Genomic DNA, 22,029 nt, shown 5'->3' on the forward strand with positions numbered 1-22,029 from the left:
GTAGAGTTTTCAATTCAGCCTGGAATTTTTTCTAGCACCAAATCATTGCATAAGCGAGATTCTGCTACGAATTCAGGTTCGTAGGCCAATATCCAACTCTTGATCGGTAGAGTTTTCAATTTAGCCTGGAATTTTTTCTAGCACCAAATCATTGCATAAGCGAGATTCTGCTACGAATTCAGGTCCCTAGGCCAATATCCAACTCCTGATCAGTAGAGTTTTCAATTCAGCCTGGAATTTTTTCTAGCACCAAATCATTGCATAAGCGAGATTCTGCTACGAATTCAGGTTCCTAGGCCAATATCCAACTCTTGGTCGGTAGAGTTTTCAATTCAGCCTGGAATTTTTTCTAGCACCAAATCATTGCATAAGCGAGATTCTGCTACGAATTCAGATCCCTAGGCCAATATCCAACTCCTGATCAGTAGAGTTTTCAATTTAGCCTGGAATTGTTTCTAGCACCAAATCAACTCACAAGCGAGGGGATCGCAGGGGGAAAATAGAGTTGTATGATTGCTATGAGGACGGAATTTTATCAATGAGGTCAAAAAAAAATTTAAAATTCGTGAAATTTGGGCAAAGGTAGTGAATCTCCTTTTAAGAGGTGATTTTTTGGGGTAAAAAAAAGAGGAAAAATAGAATTATCCAATAAAGTGGTCAAGGTCTATAAAAAACCTTAGTTAAAAAATTAAAATTTTGAAGGTAAATTCTATAGTAATGTGGGTGAGAGCGTCACATAGATAATTCCTTCAAAATTAGCATTTTATCAGGCACCACATTTAGCGGAAAAACCTTAGTTATCAGGTTTTGCACTTCAAGGTACTCGTGATTTTTGCAGACTTGTAAATTTGGGTAAAATAGAAAACACCAATGTACAGTTTTGGCAAAAGGCGAATTTCTTATAAGTATTTTTTTTAGGGGTCATTTTTTATACTCTAATAAAAAAAATTTATTCAGTCATGAGGCTGAACCGATCAAAAGTCAAAAAAAAGTGTTTTCAAGTGCGCAACTATATAAATGTTAACTTTGAATTAGATTAACATATTAAATTTATTAAATTTTTTATATTTATCAATTTCTTATGATCAGATTAATAAGAAATTTCACAAAAAAAAATAAAATAAAGAAACATAAAAACAATATGATTGTTATCACCTTATTAGTTATTTATCTTCTAATTCTTATTAGTCAATATGATAGAGTTCTATTTGACATAGAGGAAATAGATATGTACTAGCAGAAATAATTCAATAATGATTATTATTTATTTTATAATTTATGTATATTAATATATAATAATACTTACTTATTTATCCCTTAATTATTTTCTTAATATTAATAAATATACTTTTTATATACCTATAAATATTAAAAAAAAATTGTTACATATTACTTTCATTTGTTTCCTCTGTGAGCCATACTCCTATTATCACCTCACTTTCCGCAGTCCACATACACAAATACACACAGCGAACACTGTTTACGATTTTTGTACTTAAATAACAAAATGGAGAACGCGATAAGCCTAAAATTTTCATAGTACGCTTTAATGGTAAAATGTTGGAACGGAAATTAGTGACAAAAAAATATGCAATAGAGAACGTTGCAGAACAAGTCCATTATAGTTACTTTCGGGTAGGTGTTCTCAAAGTTCATTCTTGAAAATGGGTGTTTCTGAATTTGTTGCTGACTGATTGTAATTTTTAAAAATGAAAAATTATTAATCTCAACCTGTTGGAAGTTCTTCGCCACAAAAACTCAACATTAAGTCATCAAAGAGAAATATAGCCGAAAAATAACGTTTTACTTAAAGAAAGAAACAAATACACAATTAAAACAAAACAAACAAAACAAACAAACAGAAACAAATAGACAATTGTAAAGCGAAAAGTATGCATTATTACGTTATTAATGAAATATGTACGAGGTTAGCGCCAAAATTTCCCGGTCTGACATAGATGCAGCTCCAGTATCACGATAAAACTTTGTCTTCTTTTAAATATATATCTTAGTGGGCTGCGAAAAAAAAATTGAAGTCTTGCGTAGAATAGCTTTTTATTTACAGCATTTTAAACAAGACGTGTCCGAAAAAATGTCGCAAATAACGCAAATTGAGTATAGAGCAGTCATAAAGTTTTTGACAAAAGAAGGGTTAGCACCTAAAATTATTAAAGAAAGGCTGGATGGTGTGTACGGCCAAAGTTCTCCTTCGTATTCTGAAGTAAAAGAGTGTTCAAAACGTTTTCGAATGGGGCAGGAGTCCCTTAAAGATGATTCAAGAACTGGTCGACCAGTGGAGGTCATAACGGAAGATATTGTTGAGATTGTGGAAGAGGTGGTATTGAGTGATGGACGTTTAAAGGTCAAGCAAATCTCAGAAATTACTAAGCTTTCTGACACAAGTGATCGTCGAATCCTGCTTGATCATTTAGGTATCATAAGGTTAGTGCAAGATGGGTTCCTGAAAACCTTTCGACTATTCAATAACAACGAAGTATCTAGTGTGCGCGGTCTTTTTGGAACTCTGTGGGTCGGAACCGAAGCCTATGATAGAAACTATTGTGACGGGAGATGAAACTATGGTTCTCTATCATGACCCTCTAACCAAAAAGGATTAATGGAGTGGCCTCGAAAGCATTTCCAAGAAAATTCAGAGTCTGCCAATCACCAAAAAAGGTGATGGCCACGATCTTTTGGGATTGTGAAGGAATCCTTTTGATAGATTTTAAAAAAACTAATACCTCTGTCAATGGTAAATATTACGCAACATTATTACATAAATTGCGATGCTGCATACGTGTATAACGTGGAGGAAAACTGACCAGAGGCGTGCGTCTTTTGCAAAATAATGCACCTGTCCATACTGCTGGTGTTGCCCAAGATGCCATTTTAGAGTGTGGGTTCCAACAGATAGATCATCCTCCCTATAGTCCAGATATGGCCCCCAGCGACTATTATTTGTTTGGATATTTCAAAAAGGACTTACGTGGACGGCGGTTTAACGGCGAAGTTGACTTAAAGGAGGCCGTTTTAGCTCATTTTGCAGACAAACCAAAAGAATATTTTTTTAAAGGGATTGAGTTGTTAATAAAGAGATGTAATAAGTGTATTGAAGTTAAGGGGGATTATATTGAAAAATAAGAAAAAAATATTACTCTACGTTGTTTCTTTCATATTCAGGCCGGGAAATTTTGGCGCTGCCCTCGTAATTATAAGCCAAGAGGTCGGTGTAATTCATCGTAAACATTCAGAAATAATGTCCCTTGGGAACCGGACGCGATGGACACTTAGATCTAATGGTCTGTGGTCATGAACTTTGTAATCAGTAAAATGGACACAACACTATTATGATCTCCAGGGATAATAGCACTATTTGTCTAATACAGAAATTGACGTTAAGGTGACAATTTTTCACCTGAAGTATAATTGTGTAATTGTAGATCCGTAGGAAATTAGCATAGCCACTTGACAATTTATAACACCCCACCATTTTGCGATGAAATTAAATTAGATGTGAAGAAATCTTACGTACTTTGTAGATTACATGAAAAAATACCCTTTCTTTAAGGATTACGATTTTTTAACTGCCTTTGATGTTAAACGGGTGGTATTAAAATGGGATTTATAAGGTGGGCGATAAGATGAAGAGGTACAACCATTGATGAAATTATTATTATAATAATTATATTAATAATTGTAAACTCAAATAACTTCGATTCGATCGTAAGGATCGCAAAACTGTCAATGACACGTCACCCTTAAAATACAATTCTCGAATCTGTTGAAATGTCACACATTGTGCTTAAATGAAAAGCAGCGCACGAAGTAACTTCTTTAGTATTGAATAATGCGATGCAGTAAATATTTTAAGGGTTATTTACTATTCATGTGAAAGCGCAGTTTGGATGATATATTCCGTTCATTATTTAGATGGACGATTTTATTCAGCTTATTGACGGCAGCATCTTAGAATGGAAATTTGGAAAAGGACGAACGGAAAAATGGACATACATACAAGCGCTCAATTGATGATTCATTTGGAAAGTTATGTGTGCGGACAACAAATGAAACCTTCACTGAAACGTGTTATAGCAACCTTGGATAGCCGTTTTTTGATAAGGCAAATATACGAAAATGAAGGGTATAGTTATTCTTTTATTCCATTGTACAGCGCAAAAATGACGGAAAGGGACAAAACTTTGGAAACTTCTGAAGAATATCAAAAACTAAGCTGCTAGCCTGGTATCTCATGTGTGTTATATCTCCGTTGTTGGACAATTTACTAGTTTTTGCAAGCAACATCATTTACTCATAAATTGTTGTACAACATCTGCTTTACCTTAGATCGTGTTTTGTTACCTTATCTATCAGGATCTGGAAAAAAGATAGCGATAGAGTTCAATATTGCTCCAGCATTCGCACAGTTTTTTTGCGTTGGACGAAACTGCTCTTACAACCTGGTTATCATTCCATATAAAAAAGTTATTTGGTCTGTGCCTGTCTTTGGTAACCTAGGATTCATTACAATGTCAAATAACTTCAGAAAGTTCTCGTGGCCTATTAAGTTTTAAGACATATTCATTTAACCACTACGATCGGGAGTTGAACATGGTGAACAACTGCTAGTTTAGATGTAAACTGAGATCAGTGCTGAACTCAGCTTGGAACATTTTTATAACTGACCATTAGTGTTGAACTAAGGCGGGATCAAGACATCGACAGACTTTGTAGTAAATTGAGTATAGATTTTTTTGCAATATTTTGCATTATACGGGCAGGACAGACATATATACAACATTAACGGTGCCCTGCATATTCTCGTTAAAAATTCCTTTAATCCCACATCCAAATGATGAATGAAGAATTACAAAAAGGCGTTCTTGGAAATATTTCCATGGAGATGGAAATACTGGAAAGTCCCGAACGTGTCTCGGAAATATTGGAAATTTGTTAAAAAATACTTGAATCTTGTCATTAACAATTCAAACCCGATGTTTATTAATATATCTTCCATATTGTGTAACCGTATAACCATTGAACTTACTATAGAACAATTTTTATAGACTTAACGTGAGTGTCGCAGTAAGTTACTAGTAAATATATTTTTACACTATACGTTGTGTAAAGTATACATTTGGAAGTTTGTGAATTTCGAAATGAGCAAAAACGAAAGACACTATTTGACAGTATTAAAAAGTACGCTGCTAAGAAACGATTTCTTGCATGATTTTAAGACGAAAAATTCATATAAACATAGGTCCAAAAATCATATTTTCAAGATACTGGGTGTTAAAATTTTCTATAAAAATTGTTTTTCCTCTTATAACTTTTATATCACTTTCGATATTTTTATCAAATTTAGTGAACATCTTTCAATTATTGAGAGGCGGTTTCAGACAAAAAAAAAACTTTATTTTTATTTTTACCAGTGGCGTCCGTACGGGGTATGAACTTAATATTTTTAAAGAAAAAATGGCACGTCACTGCTTTGTCTGAAAACAAAAATTATATTTAAAATCTCCATTCAATTTGGAGCAAATTTGGTGCACGAACTTGCTTTTGTACGACAAACGGTTTTCGATTAATAAAATAAAAACCATTTAAATGCATCTACTATAAAACAAATAAAATTTCGCAATGTTAATTTTTCAATTCAATTAACAAAATCTCAAGATTTTCAAATTTTCAATTTGCGCGTAGTAATGGATACCCTGTATTATTAGCAATAGTTTTATCGGTATACTGGAGTATCATATCTTTAAAAGAAGTAGTATCATGTCTTTGCTATTTAAAAAATAAATTAATTTATGCGGGTGTTATCTTAAACCTTGAATATCTCTAAAAGTAAGTAATATCTTAATATAAGATGAATTACAAACTTACCTTATTGTTTGTCATGGAATTGATATCTGAATAAAAATATAGTGTGTTCCATTTGAAAATCTTGAGATTTTGTTAATTGAATTCGCCAAAACGACACTACCTATTTGGCACGCCCTGTATAAGTTGAGAAGCATCTGTCAAACTGATTGAGTAGTGCATCATCTCCTTAGTCTGTGGTTAAATTATCGTTGCAATATCTGGATTAGTAGTATGAAAAAAAAAACACAAAACCGCAATTTCTGCCTAAACTATGCAAAATTCTAATAGGAATTTCCTAAGTGACCTTTAATTTAATCAAGGATTTAAAAAATGTCGAAATATACAGAGTGGTCCATACTTTGAGTATATTATCCATAAAGTGATTTTACCACATATTATGACGAAACGTATATTTGAATAAATAATTATATTCTATTCTGTTCAATTCTATTAAAAAGAAAAAAAAGAAATGCGGATCCTTGTTCTAATTTTATTTTTAAAAGTCGGACGACCTGAACGCTTCAATTTTCTTATTACATAATTGCCAGTTTCCTTTGACGTCTGTTGTACTACTAGACTTAGACGCATATCGAGATGAAGCGGTTTCCAGCAAAGTGAAGTTGAATACCGGAAGTCCTAAATGAAACAAGCACGTACGGGAACAAAGCTGTTTCGAATGCCAGTGCGTATGCACAGTTAATCCATTTGGTGATGTACATTATGGCGATTGAGCTCTCGATACTAACTTCAAAGGAGCAGTGGCGATGCCATTCGCTTTTGACTTTTTATTGCGTTCGGGCGAAACAATATCGCCGTAGTCGCTAAACTGAAAGACGGGTGAAGTTAAAAATGTGAATAGAAACGATTTGAAAAGGAGTTAAACAAAAAGATAGCTTTGCCAAGTCCGCAACAAAATTTAAAGTTGTTACGGATTTTAAAACATACGAGGTGTGTTCAAAAGGAAGGCGACTTTTGTATTTGGCCGGGCTACGTACTCCGTGTGCCAAATAGGGGATACGAAAAAAAGTTTCGTAAAAAAGGGTCTTGGACTCTCCTGAAAATTTTAAACATTATAATTTTGTTGATACAGAGTGTCCCAAACATATTGCTGACAATACAGGGTGTCCATTAATACGTGGAAATTTTGAAAAAAATCGACTCTATACTAGACACTTTAACAGATTCACTAAAACATCAGAATTAATATTTAAAGAAACATTTAATAGTTAATTATCTAACTTGATTGAAAAATAAATAATAATAAAAATAAATAATTATAAAAATTTCAGTAAATGAGTCTATAAAACAAAAAAAAACACAAACAACAAAAAACTAAAAAAAACTTAAATATGATGATACTGTAGTATATTTTCAATAAATTCCCTGCAATGCACATTGCATAGCACGTCATAATCTTGAGTGACCGCATTTCTAACCGCATCACTAATATGTAATGCAAGAATCTCTTGTCTAATTTTTTCCTTCAGGTCATCAACTGTATAGTTGTTTCGCGATTTATACACATGATCATTTAAACTGCCCCACAAAAAAACTCCATGGGTGTAAAATCGCGGCGGCCTCGCATTTTTACCAATTATATTTTTTAAATTTACTCTTAAAAAATGTACCACTTGATGACCACAAAGATAGGGTTGCTGAAATTTAATGTTTTCCCACAATTTGTCCGGCAGGTTGTTTAAATATTTAAAAAAAAAATGGCCAACAATTCTATCCCTTATAATACCGCACCACACTTTTACATTCTGATATATTATATATAATAGCGGAAATATTTTTATTGAGCAAAATCACCTGATCGATCCATAATGTTTCTTCTGGGTTCAAAATCATGGTGAAACAAAAACTAAATTAGTAGAAATTTATAAGGTTTTATTTTGTTGCCTTTTAAAATATGTAGAACAGCTTAAATAGCTAAGTCAAGGTCCCTGCTTGCATCTCGCAAAAAAAATCGGAAAATTCAGTGAAGTACAATATGAAGTTCAATTCCGTTTCTTCTGATAAAACGCTGGTCGGTTTCTCCCTTTTTTTTATTTTAGAACACCTTGATTAATTCTATTAAATATTGTTTTTGTTGGTATTTTAGCCCCTGAAAACTTTCTTTGATACTCCCTTAATGCTAAAGCTGTACTTCATTGGTCAGGTAGCAGTCACACAATTTGGCAATTATATATATATATATATATATATATATATATATATATATATATATATATATATATATATATATATATATATATATATATATATATATATATATATATATATATATATATATATATATATATATATATATATATATATATATATATATATATATATTCTCACGTATTGATTCACGGATGGAAAAATGTGATGACACTATATTCCGGGATATCATCCGTTCGCTCGTTGAACTCCGACTGGAATCCTGCATCCGACTGGAATCCTGCAAATCTTGCATCCGACTGGAATCCTGCAGACGTTTCGCCAAAATCTCACTTGGCATCTTCAATGCTCGCGCTCCGAAAACACTTCGAACACTGGGAGGTTATCGGCGGTGCGTGCGGTATTTATACTCTGCGCCGGAGATGGTAACGGTGCTGTTTGTGCGTGGGGGGAGGTGGCTCCGCCCCCTGAATTGTCGCGTTGTTAATTTCGCCCGATCGTAGTTGCGATGTCCCCGTTGGCTGCTGCGCATCGCTCTGCTGTTTGATTATCGTTCTCCACGTGTTGGATAAATGCAGAGCGTCGTCTCTCGTATTGAGGTGTCCGGACTTTTCTATTTCGATGGCCTCTCGTATAATCCTAGTCCTAAAATCAGGAATATTAGCTATTTGTTTGCAAGTGCCGAAATCAATTTTATGGCCTGTCTGATGTTGGTGCTGAAACAAAGCAGATGTTGTTTGTTTGTTTCTTATGGCTAAACGATGTTCCTCGAGCCTGGCTGAAATCCTTCTGTTGGTCTGTCCCACATACGTCAGGCTGCACGATCCGCATGCTACACTGTATACTCCTTGGTTTTCCAGAGTAATTTTTTGTTTTGGGTTTCTTAGTATTGCTCCGATGGTATGGTCAGGTTTGTATGCCGTTGATATGTCGTGTTTCCGTAATATTCAGCCGATCTTGTCAGTAACCCCCTTGATGTAGGGCAGGACAGCGATCGATCTTCATTGGGTAATGTATTTGCCACTGCCTGTATCTGTGATGGGTGGTGATGAGATTTAGCGTTCAGATATCTATTAGTGTGTGTTGGTTTTCTATAGACAGTGTGTTCCAAGTGTCCATCTTCGGTCCTTGTGATGTGCACATCTAAAAAGGGCAGACTGTTATCCTCTTCAAGTTCTATTGTAAATTGAATCCTTGGGTGAATGGAATTCAGATGATCTAGGAATTTCAAAAGCTCCTCCTTGCCAAAAGGCCATACAACAAATACGTCATCAACGTATCTTGTCCATAGTTTTGGCTTCAGATTTGCCTTCTCTATTGCTTTCTTTTCGAAGTAAATCATGAAGAGGTTGGCAATCACAGGTGAGAGAGATGATCCCATTGCTGCTCCATCTATTTGTCGGTAAATTTTCCCGTTGTGCATAAAGTAAGCGTTTTTCAGGCAATGTCTTGACAGATCCATTATGTATGGCGGAAGATCTTCGTTTTCTTCTATAAGCAAGAGTGCCTCTTCTACTGGAATACTCGGGTAGAGGGATTTGACATCGAAACTTGCCATAATGTCGTCCTTGTCCATCCTGAGAGAACCTAAAATCTGAGTGAAATGTTCTGAGTTTTTAACATAGGAATCTGCCTTTTCCACTATAGGCTGAAGTGCACTGGCCAGATGTTTTTCCAGCTTGCATAATGGTGAGTTAAAGGCGCTTACGATTGGACGCAGGGGAACCCCGTCCTTATGGATCTTTGGGAGCCCGTAGAATTTTGGGCAACGACTCGATTTTTCCCTCGGAACAAGTTTCTTCTTTTTATCCTCGTTTATTGATGAGTCGAGAATTTTGGACTTAGTTGTTTTTTCCAAATATGTCGTGGGATCTCTGGTGACTAGTTTGTATATTGGGTCGTTCAAAATATCCTCCCATTTTGCATTATAATCCGACGTATTCATGATGACAGTGGCATTTCCTTTGTCTGCTGGCATTATTAGAATGTTTTCGTTTTTGTTTAGATTCCTTAAGGCTTGCATTTCTTCTCTGCTTAAGTTTGGTTGCGGTGGTTTTGACTGTCTTAAGACTCTGGCGACATCTTGCCTAATTAACTCCGCATCTTGTTCGTCTATGGTGGAAAGACTTGCTTCGACGTTGGAAACGATCTCTTCGACGGGTACTCTTTTTGGAGCTATTGCGTAGTTAAATCCTTTATTCAGTACGCTGACTTCTGTATCGGAAAGATGGTATGCTGAAATATTATGAACTATACTGCTTCGGTTTGTATTTGGCACTTGTCCTGATTTTTTGGAATTTGGCTGAAGGATTTCTAATTTCTTCCACAGTTTATTTGACGTGATGTCCTTGTCTTTTTCAGTGCGCCATGATGTTAATAATTCTATGCGGTCCCACAGCAACTGATGGATCTTGTTGCTCAGTTTCAGGTGGAGTCTGAAAAGTTGTAGCTCAGTCTCACTAATTTCGTACCGGGTCCGCCTGATCTGGTCTTGGAGTAGGGCCTTGCTAGCTTTGTCCAGGATAGCTTGTGTCTTTCTGGTGCGTGTGTGATAAGACAACCTTGTAAATGTTGGCAGCAAGTTCTGGTTGCGGCAGCTTTTAAGAAAATTCAAGTTGCACAGCGAAATAACCCTCCTTTGTCTTAGTTTTTCATAACACTTGGTAGCTGTAAAGGTCTCCTTCCCGTAAAGGTGTATGATATTCTCACGTATTGATTCACGGATGGAAAAATGTGATGACACTATATTCCGGGATATCATCCGTTCGGAGGGTTATTTCGCTGTGCAACTTGAATTTTCTTAAAAGCTGCCGCAACCAGAACTTGCTGCCAACATTTACAAGGTTGTCTTATCACACACGCACAACAAAAACAAACAAAAATGTCAAAGTTTATTTATACCTTAATGCGTCAAAAAAAAGGATTGTGATGTCAAGCCAACTACATTTTTAAATATTTTGATATTTCTTTGTTGTTTTGATGCCAGATGAAGCGAGCTTTTTAATAGGATAATTTTTAACTAAACTTTATGGACTGAATTAACGAACTCTTTTTAGTTAACTCTCTGTTTTCTAGATTTATTCGTATATCTGGAGTATAATATCTTTAAAAGAAGTATTATCATGTCGTTGCTATTTAAGGAATACCTAACATTGCGAACAAGTGACCTAATGTGGATAGCTTTAAATTCAACAAGATTTTATACGGGTGTTACCTTAAATCTCGAATATATCAAAAAGTAAGTAAAATTTAAATATAAGCCGAATTACAAACTTACCTTATTTTTTGTCCTAGAATTGATATCTGAATAAAAATTTAGGATGTTCCATTTGAAAATTATCAGATTTTGTTAAATGAATTCGCCAAGAAGGCACCACCTATTTGGGACGCCGTGTATAGACTGAGGCGCATCTATCACACTGATTGAGTAGTGCATCATATTCTTAGTCTGCGGTTAATACCTGGATCAGTAGCGTCACAATACAATTTTATATGAAGCAATCAAAAATGTCAAAAAAAACACATAACCTCAATTTCTGCCTAAACAATTCAAAATTTGAATAGGAATTTCTAAAGAAAGTCCTTTATTGCAACCAAGGATTCCAAAATTCTCGAAATATACATGGTTCCATTTGAAATAGAAAAGTTGATGTGATGGAGGGGGGGGAGGGGAGGTGGCAATTTCGAACACCCTGTATAAGTCCAGGCAACTTTTTTACAAAACTGTTTTTCGTATCTCCAATGGATTTCCAGATCGTATCGTTTATCGGATCGTTTTATTTGGCACACGGTGTACATTCGATCTTCAAATTTTTGTTTCTTATGTTCATATGTTGACAGTTTCAGTCAGTTTGCACGTTTACTTTTGTCGAAAAAAAATGGAACAAAGAGTTTGCACAAAATTTTTGGTAAAAAATGGATTACAGTGGTGCAAAGCACTTGAAATGTCGATAACGGCATATGGTGAATCTACTTTAAGCAAAAAAAAACGTTTATAAGTGATACAAGTTCCAAGATGGCCGCCAACATGAAACGTGTAGCAGCAAATTTTGTTCCGAAACTGCTTAATTTTGAACAAAAGGACCGTCGAAGGTGCATCGCTGAAAAGCTGTTAAACGACATCAACGATAATCCTGATATGCTCGAAAAGGTCGAATCATGAGTATATGGTTATGACCCTAAAGACCAGTCGTCGCAATAGAAGAACCCAGAATCGCCAGGACCGAAAAAAGCACGTGAAGATTATCGTGGCGTATAGAATTCTTACCCCAAGGTAGTACGGTCAATAAAGAGTATTGCCTTGAAGTTATTCGCCGTTTGCGAGAATCAATACGAAGAAAACGTCCGGAGTTTTGGGAAAACAATTCACTGGTCATTCAACATTACTTGTGTCTAACTATTCGGCCAAAAACAAAACCAGAATCATGCTTCAGCCACCATATTCACCGGATATGGCCCCCTGCGACTTTTTCCTGTTCCAAAAACTTAAGAAATCCATGAAAGCAAGGACGTTTGGAACTATTGAGTTGATAAAGAAAAAATCGCTGGAGGAACTCAAGGCTATACCAGAAAGTGCTTCAAGGATTGGAAAAAACATTGGCACAAGTGTATTATATCTGGGGGAGAGGGATTACTTCGAAGGGGACAACATTGATTTTGATGAACAAATAAATACTTTTTGATAAAACTTAAAAGTCAACTTACCTCAATTTTTCAAAGAAACTTCCACAGGCTACTGTAATACTTTTTACAAAACTTCGTCCTGTTGGCTTCTTCGTAGCTTGACTGAAACTGGCTCGCATTTTACTCTGTACCTGCTTATATATTTTTTGAGGGGGCTTCGCTAAATGAGGGGCATAAACACCGTCTCGGATGACTGATTTCTAATGAAAAACACCTGAGTCGCGGTTAAGATTCTTAGGTTGTTTATAAATTTCTATTGACTCTCGGGTTTGTCGTTGGTAGAAGAATTGATCACATGCAAGAATTTTAGTTTTATCGGGTAAAATTTTATGTCCTGTTTCGTGATTGTGTTCGGCAACAGCTGATGAGTTTATTTGTCTTAGTCGTAAGGCTCTTTCGTATTCTTTGAGCCTGGATATTTTTGGTCCGATCTCCCCAATGTATTCTTGGCAAAGAATGCTGTAAATTCCTGGCTTCTCAAATGGAATTTTGTCTTTGACGGACCGAAGATTTTTAGACAAATGGTAAATCTGGTTTTGACGTTTTTTTCCTTTAGAAATTTTGATATGTGGTAAGTGATGTTTTGAATGTAAGGAAGGACCACAATGGCAAGTGTAGGATTGCTTTCGGCCTCATGGCTATTGGAAGGTTGTATCTTTAATGTGGAAATTATTAGACAGAAGAGCAGAGGTAAGGTGTTTTAATTCTGGTTTCAGTAACTTGGGGTGAGATATGAATACGAGATACGGCTCTATAAACAAGAGGCTTGATAACCGATGATTTTTAGTGATGTGACCGTGCATTAAGGTATCGGTATATGCCCCTCATTTAGCTCAGCCCCTTCAAACAAGATATAAGCATGTACAGAGCAAAGTGCGAGCCAGTTTCAGTCAAGCTCTGAAGAAGCCAACAGGATGATTGGCGAAACGTCAGCAAGTTCGACTCAGCAAAAATCGAGGCAGGAGGAAACCCGAAGTTTTGTAAAAAGTGTCACCTTATCTTTTTGGACACACCTTGTATTTAGCAGAGACCATTGTTTGTGTAGAGCTTGACATTATAACAGTTCACAAGCGAAGGAACCATTGAAACAACCATCCGCGAAACCGTCAGTCACACATGTATGCTTTAGTTTTGAGGTTTGAAAATATGGAGAACGTTGGATGATATCCAAATCTTAAATATTATATATTACATAGAAACAAGAATGTTTCGTATAATTTAATTCAGATTCTTACCTCTCTCGGAAGCGAAATTAATGTTCATTTCTACTTTTCAATTTGAATTATTGTCTTATTATTATTATTGAGGAAATTTGTTTATAAAAAAGGGGCTGGATTAAAAAACCTACTTCAGTGATAGGTCTACTCGCAGAATGTTATTTTTCAATACAAAAACAGCTCTTGCTATCTCGCTGGCAAAGTAGACGTGGTAAAATAGAGCACTGGTGTGAAAATTTTATCCGGTGTAAAATTTACTCAAACGTTTTTTTTCCTACTAAGGTCAAAATATGTTTTTGAGCAAACTCCTTATTTCTTTATGCTTATCTTTTCTGATATTTTTATAAAAACTCATTACATCCATTAACTTTTTGTTGTATTTATTATGTTATTTCAAATTATTTTAAATTTTATAATTTTTAACAAAAACCCGACCCTATTGGCGTCAACAAATTGATTCTTTACAAGCGAATTGTTTTTAGAACACGCACGTCATGCCAAATGGTTGGTTGAATTGCTTCTGTCAGCTAATCCAAAGTGATAGCCGTTGCGAAAACTTTTTTCATTTTATTGATCCGCCGATGCAGCGCACTATTACTGGAACAAATATTGCACGAAATCTTTCTGAAAAATTACGTTTCAAATTCTAAATAGGTTTTATAAGCCCGAACAAATCCAATATCAATTATTCACCTACAGAATTACAACCACATTCAATAGCTCATTGATATTAAACAAACAACCCTTACCTGCAAGCTCTTCTAACGTGTCAAAACGTCGAAATGGCATCCGCACCGTAGTTGATGACCATCTGCAAACAGGCTCCATTGAAAACATTCAACAACGGCATCCATGATGAAGTGATTGTTCGTTAACTAAAATCTTTAAAGAAATCATCATTAGCATCTCGTTTAATTTTCATTAACACTTTGACTGCCATGTACATCTCTAAGTATACACAGTGACTTGTCTTAGGGTGCCACGTGTATATTGCGAAAATAAATATTTTAAAGTTTTAAGTTCGCCTGTGAGATAAAACGAGTGGGTAAAGATCATATTTATGTGTTCGTCGACTTGTCAACTTCACTTTAATAATGTCCTGGCTCCCACGAGTCTTCTTTTTACTGCGGCGATATACGAACTTTTTCATAAACTGGCATTAACGAGCGCAAGGAGATCACGCACTGGGATTACAAACATTATAAATGCAAACGCTAGGGGGCGGCTTGTAACTGAATATTTTATCGCGACATATTTCCGCTGGCCTCCTAGTTTTCATGTAGTGAAATTCCATAAACAAAAAATTAAATTAAATTGCTACAAATTTTACTTTTAATGCGTTATATCGGGAGCTCAAATAAATCCCACGAAATATTTCGAGTTTTTAATTTTTAGCTGCACCTTGTTGCTTTCGAAAAATTAATGAAATCGATTCTTTTCGAAAGTAAGTTTTATTGTGAAGTTATATACATTGTATATTGTATAGTATATTATGACGTTATATACAATTTTGTGTTAGCATATACTTACATATATTTAATTTAAAAATTTTTTTTCCTTTCTATGACTTGCTACAAACAATGATATTGTAAAGTAGTCAATAAACCATCTATCTATCTATTACGCGCTATTCGGAAAACTCCAGATCTCACTCACAGTGCATCCTACAGTGTCGCCGTTCGTACACATGAAATCAGGATCGAAAATGATATTAGACAATTGCTTCGATCGCACATTGGTGACCATCTTGTTTTAGGATTTTCTACTGTTTTTTTTTTTGGAATTGCTATGAAACACGAAATTTGAAGCTATCGACTTCGAATTTGGCACACATGAAGTTTGGTTCCGTGACGGAACTTATTGAAATTGCGGAATCTGCGGGGTCGGGAAGTATTTAAAATAAATTAAAAATCGGGTTTGCAAGGGTCTAAGAAAAAGATCATTTCTCGAAAACCGAAAAAATTCTTTAACAAAAAGGCGCGGAAGATACAGCTCCATATAATTTTATTCCTGACAATTTTTCAAAAATGTACAGAGTGCGCCGCAAATTGAATTGAATTATTGAAAATTGACTATAACTCAAAGACTATATTTCAGATGCCTTTTTTTACATGAGGATGTAGCCTGTACAGACAGCTAAAGCTTTTGCATTTAAAGTTTTTACCTCTTCTACAGGATGTTCTCGATATTCCGTTCCACAAAAGAAATATATTAAGGGCCCTAAATTTGAAGATATCAACTTCAAATTTAGTAAAAAAGTAAAAGTCCGTACCCACATCTAAATAGTAAAAGTTGGGTGCAATCAGTCTCAGCAAGTATTTTGGTTTCCAGAAAAACAAGGTTTCTTTCATTCCTACGATAAGCAAAATTTTGGAACCGTGAAAGACAGGACATCCGGCACTATAACTTTTGTTTCATACATTTCTTAAATTATATACAGGGTGTTTTAGTTATGGACAAAAATCTAAAAAACTGTTAAAATTGTTCTTTTTGGGAGTAAATTATTAACCTTAAATCAAAATTTGTAAAAAATATGGCTAATCGGCAAAAAGTGTTACAGGTCGCATCAAGACCTACAATTTTTGTATTTAAAATTTTCACCTCACACACGTTTCTCGGGATATTTCAAAAAGTCCGTGCGAGAGTCATTATATCTCGAACTAAATCTAGACTCGATGACGTCATTTACTATTACGGCGAACTGCATGGTTTCAGAACAAAATTATTTTCTCGAAAACCATTAACTTAATAGAAAAAAGTCTTTGACTAGGAAATGTGGGTGTTCTAGTTCTATAACTTCTACTTCTGCCAGTTTTTCAATTATGTACGGGGTGTGTCGGTAATGGGCAATCTAAAAGATTCTGAAAATTGCCGTTTTCGTGGGTAAATTATTAGCTGTAAATGAAAAACTATAAAACATGTAATAATTTGGTTTAAACAGTATCGTAAACTGTATCAAGAGAGTTTCGGGTGTCGTCGATCATACAGGGTGCGCGAAATACTTGGAAAAATATCATTGGAAATCGTTATTACTTGTACAATTTTTTACATTTATCAAAGTTTGTCACTTTATAAAGGATGCATGCAATTTTGCGTTTCATAGGATGAGCACGATAGAAAAACATTACATCCATCTAAGAGAAGGAACCGTGAAGCAATGATTTTTCGAAAGCAATCTAGTTTTACTTGGGTAGTTAATATAGAAATATAAAATATGGACGGCTTATAATACTGTACCTTCAAGTGACGCTCGAAACGCGCAGCTATATTATCAATATTTTATTAATGCATTTGTAATAATATATTCTAATAGTTTTAGAATGAAGAAGTTCAATCAATGAGAAATGTTGAAAAGCGCGTCTTTGATCCACTTGTTTTAGCACTAGAACTCAGACGCCTCGCATATGCAAAAGTTAAATGAACAATATAAACGGTTTTCTATATGACCTCATAATTAAATGATGAACGTGTAAACCAAATTGCCTGTTTTGACACAATTTCTAGGCAGCCGAGTTCTTCAGTTTTAAATTACAAGCAACAGATGCTTGCCGTTTGCATCAATACGTCGCAACACGAAAATATTTGACAAATGTGACAACAGTGTCTTACTTCTCGACCCTCTCTTTGATTGCAATGGTAATGTCATATAATTATAATACCGTTGTGTTCATTATCTGTTTATTGCCCTATATGTTTTAATACAGACACAGCCTTTGTAGATTATACAAAAGGTTTGATAGGGTCAAAAAAGCAAACTCTGGAGCATGTTAGAAATTAAGGGATCGCACAACAGCTTGATGGAGCAGTACACAAGCAAAGAGCTATAATTATTGAAAACAATCTAGACTAATCCAATATACAGTGCCCCCGTAAGTTGGGGGTTCCTTTTTTGTACTCTTGTTGAAAATATTTGATTCATCAGTTTGTGCTAGACAGTCAAACGAAGCCAAATAGCTTAAATTAAAAAAATAAATGGTATTTATCATTTTTGTCAACTATTTCATTAAACGGTCGAAATTAGCACCTTGTGCATTTTGACAACGATAATGTCTGTCAATTAACTCGTTCCTGAGGGCATTACAATGCGAACATTTCGAACTATTTCTTTCAGACCTTCAACTGAATTTGTTTTTGTGACATAAATTTTACTTTTTAGATATCCCCAAAGAAAAAAGTCCAGGAGTATAAGGTCTGGCGACCGAGATGTCAATTTAATGGGCCCTCGTCTTTCAATCCACCTGTTAGGAAAAGCAAAATTAAAAGTAAAAGTAAAAGTAAAGTAAAAGTAAATTGTTTGATTAATTTCATTTCGTAACATATTAAGGTAATGTTCGCCAGTAATATTAAAATCGGTAAATAAAATTCATAAATAAAATAAATAAACTGACAAAATTAGTATGCAAATAGAACATTTTAACATTTATCTATATTTTAATTATATAAGTGCATGCCAAATTTCACTATATACAAGGGTACAAAATATTAAAGGGGGGTCCCACGATTTAAGCGGGCACTGTATATTAATCAAGGAGTACGACAAACAACCTGTCTGTCGCCTGTCGCCTTTACTTTTCGAATTATACATTGACGACCTGACAAAACTCCCAAAGGAATTCAGTTCTAAAGACTGCAAAATTATGAAATTTCCAAAAATAAAACAAAAATTATGGAATTTAAGGGTATACATATAATAAGATCAAAAATATGGATTGAAAACAAGTGCTTAGAACAAGTTAATTATTTCAAATATTGGGGTTGCGATGTAACATATAATATCGACATTAAACTAGCGAAATATATATATATATATATATATATATATATATATATATATATATATATATATATATATATATATATATATATATATATATATATATATATATATATATATATATATATATATATATATATATATATATATATATATATATATATATATATATATATATTGAAAATATGTTTCATTCCATATTATTATCTGAGTTCCTTATGAGATCAGCTGGATTTCTCGTCTGCATTATTTTCCCAAAATTCTTCTTATAGAACCACACATTTTATTAACAGATTTCGCTAGTTTAATGTCGATATTATATGTTACATCGCAACCCCAATATTTGAAATAATTAACTTGTTCTAAGCACTTGTTTTCAATCCATATTTTTGATCTTATTATATGTATACCCTTAAATTCCATAGTTTTTGTTTTATTTTTGGAAATTTCATAATTTTGCAGTCTTTAGAACTGAATTCCTTTGGGAGTTTTGTCAGGTCGTCAATGTATAATTCGAAAAGTAAAGGCAACAGGCGACAGACAGGTTGTTTGTCGTACTCCTTGATTAATATACAGTGCCCGCTTAAATCGTGGGACCCCCCTTTAATATTTTGTACCCTTGTATATAGTGAAATTTGGCATGCACTTATATAATTAAAATATAGATAAATGTTAAAATGTTCTATTTGCATACTAATTTTGTCAGTTTATTTATTTTATTTATGAATTTTATTTACCGATTTTAATATTACTGGCGAACATTACCTTAATATGTTACGAAATGAAATTAATCAAACAATTTACTTTTAGTTTTACTTTTGCTTTTCCTAACAGGTGGATTGAAAGACGAGGGCCCATTAAATTGACATCTCGGTCGCCAGACCTTATACTCCTGGACTTTTTTCTTTGGGGATATCTAAAAAGTAAAATTTATGTCACAAAAACAAATTCAGTTGAAGGTCTGAAAGAAATAGTTCGAAATGTTCGCATTGTAATGCCCTCAGGAACGAGTTAATTGATAGACATTATCGTTGTCAAAATGCACAAGGTGCTAATTTCGACCGTTTAATGAAATAGTTGACAAAAATGATAAATACCATTTATTTTTTTAATTTAAGCTATTTGGCTTCGTTTGACTGTCTAGCACAAACTGATGAAACAAATATTTTTAACAAGAGTACACAATATATATATATATATATATATATATATATATATATATATATATATATATATATATATATATATATATATATATATATATATGATGACACTATATTCCGGGATATCATCCGTTCGCTCGTTGAACTCCGACTGGAATCCTGCATCCGACTGGAATCCTGCAGACGTTTCGCCAAAATCTCACTTGGCATCTTCAATGCTCGCGCTCCGAAAACACTTCGAACACTCGGAGCGCGAGCATTGAAGATGCCAAGTGAGATTTTGGCGAAACGTCTGCAGGATTCCAGTCGGATGCAGGATTTGCAGGATTCCAGTCGGATGCAGGATTCCAGTCGGAGTTCAACGAGCGAACGGATGATATCCCGGAATATAGTGTCATCATATTTTTCCATCCGTGAATCAATACGTGAGAATATATATATATATATATATATATATATATATATATATATATATATATATATATATATATATATATATATATATATATATATATATATATATATATATATATATATATATATATATATATATATATATATATATATATATATATATATATATTTATATATATATACACAAAACGGTAGTCGTGACCGGCTAGTTGAACAACAAATTTTAGTTAATTGGGACCGATACCCCAATTAACTAAAATTTGTTATATATATATATATATATATATATATATATATATATATATATATATATATATATATATATATTAGGGACAATAGAAGAGCTGGTCGCAATGCATGTATTAGTAGAAAACTGCTACGACTAGCATAGGAAGGTATGTTTATGTTTTATAGACTGTGTGCTTCTATTTCTAATGGCACCAATCAGTATGGGTTAGATTAGAGGGGTTAGAGGAGTAAGGCAAGGCTGTATATTATCGCAGCATTTGCTTAATCTGCACTCGAAAGCCATCATTCAGGAATCGTTTGCAGGATAAAGAAATTGGAATTAGGTATGCTGGTAACACAGTTCTGGTTGCGGATGACATGGATGATCTCCAAGAGCTGGTTGATAAAAAATTAGGAGAATATAATCAAAACATGGGTCTTGGCATTAACACAAAAAAGGCAAAATTTATGGTTAGAAAGAGATAAATGAGTTTAGAAACTCGCGCTTAACTTATAAACGAAAACTATTAGAACGAGTACAAAAATTTATGTACCTGGAAACCATGAAGAATGATCATTTCACAATGAAATTTTGATTGTGATTTATTGGACACGATGAGCAAGTGCTATTAACAAATTAGAAGCATTCGAAATATGGATTTGCCGCAAATTATGATACCATGGACGGCCAGGATGAGAAACGAGGACTACCACATACGTAGGTCACATCAAGCGCAACCATAAATACCAATTTCTTCAACTAATTCTCCAAGGCAAGATCGACAGCAGACAAGGATTAGGGCGAAAGAAAATGTCGGATAGTGCGAGAGATATACGTGATATACAAACATTGATGCACACGCTCAGAAATAGACAGATCATGGGAAATGTGGTCGCAAACATCCATTAATGGATAAGCACAGCAAGAAAAAAAAGTTGGGCATATCTGGCAGTTCTGATGCTTATAACAAAATGTCAGGTATTTTACAGTGCAGCAGCGACGCAGCACGTCAAAATAAATCCGAAGATAAATGACTGATCTATGTAATTTCACGACAGGCGAGAACCATCAGTTTCCGAATTTATTTTTCGCATGTATTTACTGTGTTGTGTGCTGATAAAATAATGCATTGTCAAATATTGCTGACATTTCGTCATAATGCGCCAGAACAACTTGTTCTTGTCTGATATCAATATTAGTCACCACTGTTCGACTATCGAGTGTTTACAAGCGGAAATTTGGCAATTACTTAGATTCCTCTCTATGGAATCGACCCTTAATAACAACAGTATCCTGCTTCTTCAAGCATGGCAGTCTAAGTTTAGCCTTCACGCTAGTGGTAATGCATTGTTCTTTTCTGAAAACATCACAACCAGAAAACTACTGAATCTAATTAATTTACGCCACCATAGAATAGCAAACAAGACTCAGTTTCCCTATTGATTAAGTTTATGCGTCAGCAGAATTTTTCCAATGGCCTCGCATCAATTTGTAAAAAGTTCGTGGCCAAATAAAATTAAG

At 34.3% G+C, this 22,029-nt stretch overlaps 1 protein-coding gene across 4 annotated transcripts in view; it reads right to left on the bottom strand.

Moving 5' to 3' along the window:
• The window catches only part of LOC132705510 (potassium voltage-gated channel subfamily KQT member 1-like), a 145,393-nt gene that overhangs the window by 113,856 nt on the left and 9,508 nt on the right, over positions 1-22,029 (bottom strand). For 3 of the 4 annotated variants that reach the window (XM_060676120.1, XM_060676122.1, XM_060676119.1), the window contains exon 2: positions 14,678-14,810. The gene's annotated coding sequence lies outside the window, so the exon portion shown is untranslated. The remainder of the gene's footprint in view (positions 1-14,677; positions 14,811-22,029) is intronic. The other variant, XM_060676121.1, reaches the window with a different exon arrangement.

The sequence above is a fragment of the Cylas formicarius genome, unplaced genomic scaffold (assembly GCF_029955315.1).
Source record: "Cylas formicarius isolate icCylForm1 unplaced genomic scaffold, icCylForm1.1 PGA_scaffold_7__23_contigs__length_41026272, whole genome shotgun sequence".
Lineage (NCBI taxonomy): Eukaryota > Metazoa > Arthropoda > Insecta > Coleoptera > Brentidae > Cylas > Cylas formicarius.